The sequence below is a fragment of the Chrysochloris asiatica genome, unplaced genomic scaffold (assembly GCF_000296735.1).
Source record: "Chrysochloris asiatica unplaced genomic scaffold, ChrAsi1.0 scaffold00038, whole genome shotgun sequence".
Taxonomy (NCBI): domain Eukaryota; kingdom Metazoa; phylum Chordata; class Mammalia; order Afrosoricida; family Chrysochloridae; genus Chrysochloris; species Chrysochloris asiatica.
The window spans coordinates 21,320,722-21,331,892 of record NW_006408556.1 but is presented as its reverse complement, the minus strand read 5'-3'; positions in this window follow the sequence as shown (position 1 = coordinate 21,331,892).

Here is an 11,171-nt window from a genome sequence, read left to right as displayed (position 1 = left end):
CCTGACCCTCTTTCAACTATAGAGGAAAATTTAGGGAGAAAAAAAAACATTAGATTGGTCAAAGTTGGTTGTTGAATTGCCCTTCTGAAAACTAAGGCATGAAAATTTGATCACAGTTGGAAATTACTGGTATCCTGGTGTGGTGCTGTGGGCTAATGAGCTGATCTACAAGGTTGGTGTGAACTGCAAGCTAGGTAGTTCAAGCTCACCAGCTGCTCCTTAGAAACCCAAAACAGGGTTGCTATGATTCAAAACCAACTCAACGGCACTTAACAACAACAACACTAATAGTTGTGGTAGTAATAGTAGTGGCAATGGTAATAGCATGGTAGAAACACTAACTCCCTTGTTTTGTGTCAGTCACTAGTCTAAACTCTTTACATACATTAATTTATTTCATCTTTGCAAAGAGCTCTAGCAAATGGGAATTATATTAATTTTTCCAATGAAGAAAGAGGCAGGAAGGTGAAATAATTAGCCCAGGTTCACACAACTTGTTTTCAAATTTTAGGTTTCAAACTCTTCCACTTTGCTAATTCAAAAAAATATATGTTTACCAGTATTGGAAAATAAATTGTTTTAAATTACTTTGAAAAATTATCTTATACTATTCAATGGTACCTACTAAGAATAGATTTGAGTCTATAGTTAATTGCATAATTTTAAGTAATATGAATAGAAAGAAATATTTGAATTGACATAAAAATTCTCAACTTTTTAAAAATTTTGAATAGTCACTGGCATATCTGTATGGTTGTTATTAGTATCCTCCAGTTGATTCCAACTCATAGCCACCCTGTATAGGGTTTCTGAGGAGCAGCTTGTGGGTTTGAACTGCCTACATTGTGGTTCATAGTCCAGTGTTGATCCTATAGCACCACACATATGTAAAACAGTAATGTGAGGAAGAAGTATGTTTTTGTTGTTAAGTGCTGTCGAGTCAATTCCCGCTCATAGCAATCCTATATAGGGTTTCAGCTGGTGAGTTGGAACTCCCAATCTTACAGTTTAAACCAACATTGCAGTCTAGTGCTTATCCTACAAATCTTGACTAACCTTGAGTTTATTTATATACTCTATATAGTCCTGGTGTGGCGCTGTGGGTTAATGCGCCAGACTGCAAAGTTGTATGAACTGCAAGGTTGGCAGTTCAAGCTCACCAGCTGCTCTTTGGAAACCTACACAGGTTTGCTATGGGTTGGAAACAACTCAACAAAAACAACAACATAGATAATTTATGAATTTGTAATTATGATCAAATGTTAAAATTCTACCACTTCTTTCAGTTTGTTGTAACAGGGTAGCTGTAATACTTGAAGCTGTGCTAATGGTATTTAAAATATCTGCAGTCATTCATAGGAACAGGACTCAAGGGAGCGTCTAGACTAAGACAGACTAGGAAAAAGGATGTCCAATAAACTTCTGAAAAACTGGCTAGTGAAAATCTTATGAATAGCTGCAGAAGATTGTCTTATATATAGTACCAGAATAAAAATACTTCAGTTTGGAAGGCAATCAAAATATGACTGAGAAAGAACTGTCAGCTCCAGATAGAGTTGTCTGTAATGGTGTGGATACACCTTCATTTGCTGATGGGGCACAACTCAAAATGAAAAGAACAAAAAAACAGAAATGAAAACTAAACAGCTGCAAACAGCCAATAACAATCAGAATGTGGAATGTACGAAATACAAATCTAGGAAAATTGTAAGTTGTCAGAAATGCAATGGAATACATAGAGATTGATATTCTAAGCATTAGTGAGATGAAATGGATCTAAGCCATTTTGTATAGGAAAATTGTATGGTTTTCTGTGCCAGGAATAACAAATTAAAGAGGAATGGTAATTCTTTCATCATGAAAAAGTGCAATGACGTATTCTGAAATACAGTGCTTTCAGTGATATGATAATACCTGTAAGCCTGCAAGGAAAATCAATTAATACAACAATTATTCAAATTTTCACACCAACTTCCAAAGGCAAATATGAAACTGTTGAAGGTTTCCATTACCACCCATAAGGCAGTTTGTCATACTGTGATAGTTGTGTGTGTGTGATTCTGTGATGTTGGAAGCAATGCCACAAGTATTCTAAATTCCACAGGGTCACCCATAATGGACAGGTTTCAGGATTGCTTCCATATTTACACAGACTTGGAAGAAGGAGAGGCAGAGTACTTCTGAATGAATAACCAAATGGTTAGCCACTGAACATATTATGAATAACTGCAGAACACTCAGATGAGCCCCTCAGGTTGGAAGGAATTCAAAATATGACTGGAGAAGAGCAGCCTTCTCAAAGAAACATTGACCATAATGGCATGATTGGAGCAAAGCTTTCAGGATCTTCATTGGCTGATGTGACACAACAAAACATCAGAAGAAACGTATCTTAATAACTAACTGTAACATAAAAGTACAATGTATTAATCTAGAGAAATTCAAAATTGTCAAAAATGAAATGGAACACAAAAAGATTGATATCCTAGGCATTTTTAAATTGAAATAGACTGGTACTGGCCATTTTGAAACTGACAGTCATATGGTTTACTATGCCAGAAATGACAAATTGAAGTGAAATGGTGCCGTATTCATCATCAAAAAGAACATTTCCAGATCTATCTTGAAGTATCATGCTGTGACAGAATAATATCTATCTATATGCCTACAAGGAAGAACAGTTAATATCATTATTATTCAAATTTATTCATCAACCATTAAAGTCATTGATGAAATTAAAGAATTCTACCAATTTCTTGAGTCTGAAACTGATCAAACATGCAATTAAGATGCATTAATAATTTCTGGTGATTGGAAGGCAAAGGTTGAAAATAAAAAGGAGGGAAACAGTGGAAAAATATAACCATTGTGATACAAATGATGTTGGTGATCACATGATAAAACATTGTAAGACCAATTATTTATTCATTGCAAATACCTTTATTTAACAACATAAAAGGCAACTATACACATGGACCTCACCAGGTAGAACACACAAAAATGAAATTGATTATATCTCTTGGAAGATATGGTGGAAAAGCTCAAAATCATCAGCCAAAAGATAGCCAGAGCAGACTGTAGAACAGACCATCAACTGCACATATAAAAGTTTGGGCTGATGCTGAAAAAGTTAAAATACAGGCAATATATGACCTTGAATATGTCCCACCTGAATTTCAGAACAGATTTCATGCATTGTACACTAATGGCCCAAAACCAGAAGAGTTATGGGATGACATAAAAAACACCAGAGAGGAAAAACATAAAAGACCATTAAATAGACAGGAAAGAAAGAATAGACAAAAATGAATGTTAGAGAATTTTGGATCTTGTATATAAGGTGCTGGGCGCCAAGTTCCTGTGCCCACTGGTGGAGGAATCTGACTGTGAAAAGGAAAATACAGTGATTGCTGAATCAATCCAGACATGGTACATAGAACACTCATGGCAACCCTCGGACTGGGCGGATATCAGAGGGCAGGATCACAGCCAGGCTAGTACAGTGACACAGTGCAAAGAACTACAGAGCTTCTGGAAAAAGAAGTGTGACAAACTATATACTTTTCCATCTTTCTCTCTCCTGTTGCACCTTGACTGCCCAGCTTGTACACCTTCAGGTGGGTGGGAACACACCCCCAAAAGTGTCCAGTGTTGTGCCCACAGTTTTTCCATGACACAGTGAAGAGGTCCCTGGGAGGAGCCCCATTGGTCTCACAGACTGATCCTTTGAAGGCTTCTTATGATATCTGAATCTGGGACCCAGCCTTAATGTTGACCTGGGCGGGACCCTTTTTAACCTGACTTACCTAGAAAGAAAAAAGCAGGCCTGGCTATATAGCCAAAATGTAGGTGCAACTTGTAGAACCTCAATATAAAAGGCAATAGCCAATACCAACTATTATATACAATGGCACAGCTATTTTGAGAATTATGCTGTGCAGACACAGATACTTAACTGACTTTCAGAGATAAAAATAGAAACCAATCTTTCTTCCATTCATTTCTCAATATCTATCTGCGCACCTCCACAGCGGTGACTAGCAGAGGGGACTAGAGAGAGCGGACACCCCCACCCAGTGCTGGAGGTTTCATCAGTGCATGCACACTGACCTGCACAGCAAAGGCTACTGGATAGTCAGCTATGGTTCTATTCTTGTTTTTGAGTGGTGGTTTTTGTCTCTGCTTTTATATTGCTTCTGTTTTGGGTCCTTTTGGTCTCACTTTTTCCTGGGGATGGGAACTTTCTCCCCCTACCTTACCCAAGAAGAGACAGCAATCATGCTCATATAGTCAAGCTACAAGCATACCCCATAATATCCCACTATCTGCACAGGAGCCAATACCAGCGTTAGGTATTACATGTGAAAAGGAAAGCCTATCTCCAGATCACATCAACCAATAAGCTTAACAACACAGCAACATACATTCATTTAATCATTAAAAATCTACCTAACTACTGAAAATGTCCAAGAAAAAATCAAAAACAAAAAAATCTAAGCACACATCTAAAAACAGAAAAGAGTAACTGAGACAAATGAGGTGGAGGCAGACATAGACTCCCAACTAGAACAAGAACTGGCTTTGGATCTGCCTGAGAAGAAATTCAGAAGATTGATATGGAGAAAACTTCAAATGCTGCACAGAAGGGTCAATGATAACAAGGAAGAAGTCAGGAAAGTGCTACAGGAGCAATCAAACAAGATAGATATAGCATTGGAAACAATTCAAAACCTGCAAAAAGAGGCCCAGATGATTAATAATAAAATATCAGAAATGGACAACACACTGAAAGGGCAAAGGAGTAAAATTGAAGAGATGGAAGCCAGAAAAAGTGAGCTGGAAGACAAATCTCTCAATACTGCTAAGATAGAAGAGCAAGCAGAAAAAAGGATAAAACAATCAGAAGTGAATCTAAGATTCATGCTAGATAATACGAAGAGGAATAAATTAAGAATTATTGGCATTCTGGAACAGGATGAATCACAGAAATCTACAAAGGAGATAGTTGAGGAACTTCTGGAAGAAAACTTCCCTAACATCTTGAAGGATGAGCAGATAAACTTTCAAGAAGCTGAACAAACCCCATGAAGGATAGACCCCACAAGAAAATCACCAAGACATATCATAATCAAGCTCTCCAAAATCAAAGACAAAGAGGGACTCTTAAAAGCAGCCAGGGAGAAGAGAAGGGTTACTTACAAAGGCAAGCAAATCAGATTAAGCTCTGACATCTCAGCAGAAATCATGAAGGCAAGAAGGCAATGGGGAGACATATATAAAACTCTAAAAGAAAAAAAAAACTGCCAACCAAGAGTCGTCTATCCAGCAAAACTGTCAATCTAATACCATGGTGCAATTAAAACATTATAGGATAAACAGAAGCTAAGAAATTTTGTCAAAGCTAATCCAGTGCTTCAAAACATCCTAATGGGAGTTTTTTGGAATAAAACCCAACAAGAACAGATAACAACCAGAGACTGACAGATGTGGCAACACCACCTGGAACTCAGTCGACAGATAGTAGAGTTCAGAACAGAACAAAATTACAAATAAATTCAGAAGACCTGTGAGGCAAATCAAAGATCAAAATATCAACAGTGTCAAAGAAAGGAAAAATATAGGAACAGAGACCCAGGTGGTGAAAAGGTCAAGTAGATTGCAGGATACAATAGACTGTGTTAAATGCAGGGAAAAGTTAATAGACTATAAGGTAACCCCAAAGAAAATTAATACTTTACAACTTACCATGAAAATAGAAATCCAAGCAGAACAAGGAAATATTAGAACTAAGAAGAAACTGAAAGAAATCGCACAAAAAACATGAACACAGCACAAGAAGGCATGCAGAAAAAAGGAATGAGCAGCACTTCAAAAATTAACATAATGACAACAATTAATCAATACCTATCAATAACTACACTGAATGTAAATGGATTAAATGCACCTGTTAAGAGACAGAGGGTGGCAGAATAGATAAGAAAACAAGACCCTTCAATATGCTGCCTGCAAGAGACTCATCTTACACACAAAGACAAAAGCAGGGTGAAAGTTAAAGGATGGAAAAAAATATATCAAGCTATATATTAAATATAGTAAAACAAAACAAAACAAAACAAAAAAACAACCAAGCAGGAGTGGCAATACTGTGCTGCTGCTGTTCAGTGCCGTTGAGTTAGTTTCAACCCATAGCGACCCTGTATAGGGTTTCCAAAGAGCAACTGGTGAGCTTGAACCACTGATATTGCAGTTCAAACAACTTTGCAGTCTGACTCTTTAGCCCACAGCACCACACCAGGACTCATTAGAGAGATGCAAATCAGGACTCATTAGAGAGATGCAAATCAAAACAATGCAATATCATCTCACTCCAGCATTAACAGCGATGTTCCAAAAGCAGAAAATATCAATTGCTGGCAAGAGTACAAAAAGACTGGGACCCTTCTACATTGCTGTTGGGACTGTAAAATGGTGCAACCACTCTGTAAAAGTGCTATTTGTCATAGTGCTTCCTCAGAAATTTGCAAGTAGAAATACCTTATGATCTAGAAATTCCTCTACTTGGTATAAGTCCACAAAAAATATGAGCCAGAACACAAGTAGATATATGCATACCAATGTTCACCACAAGCACTATTCACAACAGCTAAAAGATGGAGACAGCCCAAGTGCCCATCAATAGAAGAATGGATAAAAAATCTTTAGTATATACACACAATGCAATCCCAAAGAATAATGATGAAGCTGTAAAACACCTAAAAACATAGAGGAACCTTGAGGATATTATGTTGCATGAAATTAGTCAATCACAAAAGGACAAATATTGCATGACACCATTATTGTAAAATCTTAGAAAGTATTTCCATACTCAAAGAAAATCTTTGATGGTTATTAATGGTGGGAGGGAGGGGAGAGTAATCCACAGGATAGGGGGTAGACTTGTGGTACTTCTGGTGACAGGGATAACAACATATAAGGAGAGGGAGGAAAACACACAAGAAGGGAAATGGAAGGATTCGTCATGTCAAGTATCAAGCTTGATTCCTCAATGCACTGGGTTGGTAAGGACAGGCAACAACAAAAGTGGGGGCTATAAAGGCACAAAATGACTGATTTACAAGCTTTCATGAATATGCTTAGTTTCAGAACGTGGAGAGTAAAAAAATACAATGGATGTGGAAGAAGAGATGATCTCCTGTGTATAATAATTCCAAGTAATCTTTGCAGGCATCAAATCGGGCTATGAACCGCAAGGTCAGCAGTTCGAAACTACCAGCTGTTCCGAGGGAGAAAGATGAGGCTTTCTGCTCCCATAAAGATTTACAGTCTCAGAAACCCTGTACAGGGTCGCTATGGTTTGGAACCGACTCGACGGCACTCAACAACAACAACCTTAAAGAGGTGATGCATAATTCCCCACACGTGATGTATGGGAGCTCATAGTGACTTCAGAAAAAGAGGGAGGAAAGGAAATAAGAAGTAACTCTATAGAAGAGAAACCTGACAAACACTACTATCCAGGTTGACATCAACAAAGATATATAAGGATGCTGACATATACACTTGATCTGATATGCTGTGAATGACACTTTACCTGAGTAATTTTCCTCCCCAAAATCCATAAGCCAAGTCTAATAATGAGAAAAACAGGCGAATCCCAATAGAGAACATCCTACAATATGCTTGGACAGCATGTATAAAGAATAGAGAAATTACAGCACATAAAAACATGAATGAAGGTACTCCTTGAGAATAACTAGAAAAGTGGTGCATAAAGTTGTTTTTTTTTAATTGTCTGCATGTATGGATAAGTTAACAAAAAAATAAATAAAAAGAAACCCAGGACTATATATTTTTATTAAGAGGCACAATGTAATAGGAGTTTGATGGTACATGTTCTCTGGATATCAGCCTCTGTTAGTGTAAAAATCCATGCTCAGTTGTCAGCCTTATGTTTATTGATGTAGTGCCTTAAGTACTCTGAAACTGAGGTAAGTGAATAATTGGGCTTTCCTCCTATAATTAATAAAGAGATCGATTTGCTCATTCAGAAATCAGTCGCTTCTCAGTTTAGTCATAGCGAATAAAAAATTAATTGAAGTTTTAAAAAATGGTCTTAATGCAAAGCTTGAATTAGTTCCAACATTATGTAACTTTTGCTTGAAAAATTTTCCATGAAACCAATTCAATGCTTCATCATCTTTCGGACTATAATGTTCTGAAAACTTGGGGCTGTCATGAGGTGCTCTGAGGGCTTCAAAGGACAAGGATAGGGTTCTCCTGATTATAAATTGGGTCATGTTGACTTTATCTGGTATGCATAGTGAATTTTTACTTTCACACATAAAATTATATTATTTTCTATTCAGTAAGAAAGCTCATAATTCATAAGACTATTTATGCAGAGGGGCACCTTTCAAATACTACTTAGAGTTTGAGAAAGAACAATTTGTAGGGAGAGTAAAATGTAAGCTTTGGTATATAGGCAATTAGACCTAAGATTCAAGTAAATCCTTAAGATATCAATTGATTTTCTAATTTTTAGATTCTCTAATCACGGATTAAGGAGATCTGGTAGCACAGTGATTACGAGTTGGGCTACTAACCTCAAGGTCAGCTTTCAAAACTGCCAGTTGTTCTTTGGGAGAAAGATGAGGCTTTCTACTCCTTTAAAAATTTACAGCCTCGGAAGCCCTATGCAGAGTTGCTATGAGTTGGAACCGACTCCAAGGCACACCACCACCACCACCAATAAAGATTTGAGACATTGAGTATGGATTTAATAATCTTTTAAAATATTTAGTTTTGGAGGTGTAGATAAGTTTGTGGATTTTTTGAGGTATTGTGAGCTTAGATAAATCTGCAGTATAATTTTTCACAAAATTTCAAGGTCAGAAATGTCACAATTGGATGGCTTTAACAAACCGAAATTTATTCTTTCACAGTTTAGGAGGCTAGAAGTCCCAAAACCAAGAGGTGGCTCTGGATAAAGGTCCTTGTCTACTTTCAGCATCTTAGGCCTAGCATTCCTTGGACATCAACAATGTGTTATCTTGGTATCAGTCGTCTCTGGATCTGAAAGTTTCACAGTGCACAGATCCCCAGTTGAAAGGATGCACTCCATTCCTGCTTTTTCTTTCTTGGTGGATGTCGGTTCCTCTCTTTCTTCTTATGTGTCTCTCTTTTGATATCTCAAAAAAGAATGGCTCAAGATACCATCTGATCCTGTACATTGCATCTAGCCTCATTAACATCATAGAAATGGGGATTTACACACATAGCATAATTAGATCAGATCATATAATGGGGTTGATTGCGGCATGTTAGACTTGGTTATGGAGTGGAAAAACCTCATCTTAAGTGCTTAACCATTGAGAATTCTGGCCCAGTCAAGTTGACACAAAACCTTAACTGTCACTGGTCTATACTGAGATTTCAAGTGTACCACGGATTTTTTTTTTTTTTTTCCTTTTTCCAAAAGGAGATTGATGTTTTTTATCACTTCCATTTCCTGCTGCAGTGAAATTACTCATACCCAGCACTTACAATTTTATATTCTAGTTTTCCAAATAAAGAGACTGAGATGAAATACAGATTGATTCATTTGCCAATAGCTTAACTTCTTTGGTCTGCTGAGTTTGGACAGGAGAAAATCAGAAGTGGCAAAACAAAAAAGTCACATCTGTAGTTTGATTCCATGAATAAGGAAAAACTGAATGACTTAGCCAAACCAACCACATTCACTTGAGTTTTTCATAAGGTTTAAAAACATTCACATAATATCCAGCAATACCAAGTGCTCATTTTATGAGCAAACAGCTATAATCCAAACAAACATATTCTTGTATTATATTGTAATCTTAATGAGTTTCACTTTTAACTTAAAACTAGTAAAAAACAACATGAAATGTCAAACACTTAGATTATTTATGCAATCCAATCTGTACTCATCACAGAAGGATCCTTTATTCTTGAAAGAGGGACAAACAATTTCTTCTGTCTCCCCAAGGATACAAGGATTATTTCCACTCTTTTGCAGGCAGAACAGCATTTCAATGATGTGGAAAAATAGATGAACTTGTAACTATATCTATATATCATTCTGAATATCCCTGTTGTTCCTTTTGTAACTCACTCATCATATTTCTTAGAGTCTTCAAATTATACCTCCTCATCTTTCAACCACGAGAGAGTCTTCATTGAGAAGCCCCACCAGGATCACCTGGTGCCTCAGTCTCAAAATCTTGTTCATGTGTTCAAGGCTTCTTTGGTGAGTCTATTTAATACTGGACTTTTCTACAGAGGTTAAAAAGAAAGCAGAAGTAAGGTAAATTAATGTTATAAAGAGGTTTGGGTGTCTAAGATTTTTTTTTACGTTTAAATAACTACTATTAATATTTCAGGTAAGAAAGGATTAAGTGGCATTTTAAAATAATGTTGAAAGGTTCTGGAAGTGAGAAAACAGCCACATAAACACACACACAAAAAAACCCAACGGGAATTTTCCTAATATCTCTAATTCAAACACTATTTTTATAAACATATGTATGCCAAATCTTTTTTTTTTTTTTTCCTGTTTCTCGTTTTGACAATGTTCTTTAACATATTGACTGGTCATTTTCTTATTATTTTGACAAAAATGAAATTTTAATAGTCTCCTATGTGTACAACCGACTCAATGGCATTTATCAACAACAACAATAAACGTATATAAAGACAACCTTAAGCTAAAAAACAAACCTAAATTTGTATTTCTTATTGTTCATTTCAACCTCTTAGAGCTTCAGATAGTATTTATAACATTTATTTAGACTTAATAATAGCAATGGTCACTTTGGGGGGAAATATGGGGATAAGAAAGAAAAGCTGTAGTTGGAAAAAAATTGGAAAAAAAATAAAAGGAAACTAGAAGCAAAGAAACTATGAATTCACATTGAGGATTTGTTCAATTTTGTAGTAGGTAAAAGACAAGCAAATCATATAAATAAGTATCTAATAACTATTTGAAGCTTAAATGGCCCAATATATGGATTGATATTTGGAAATGCATTAAAGAATGAAGAAAGCATATATCCAAGTGATACATTTTTTTTTTCTTAAATGTTTTATTGTGAATTATGTGATAGTTTACATGGGAGAACATTAGTTTTACATTCATTCTATCCTATATCATC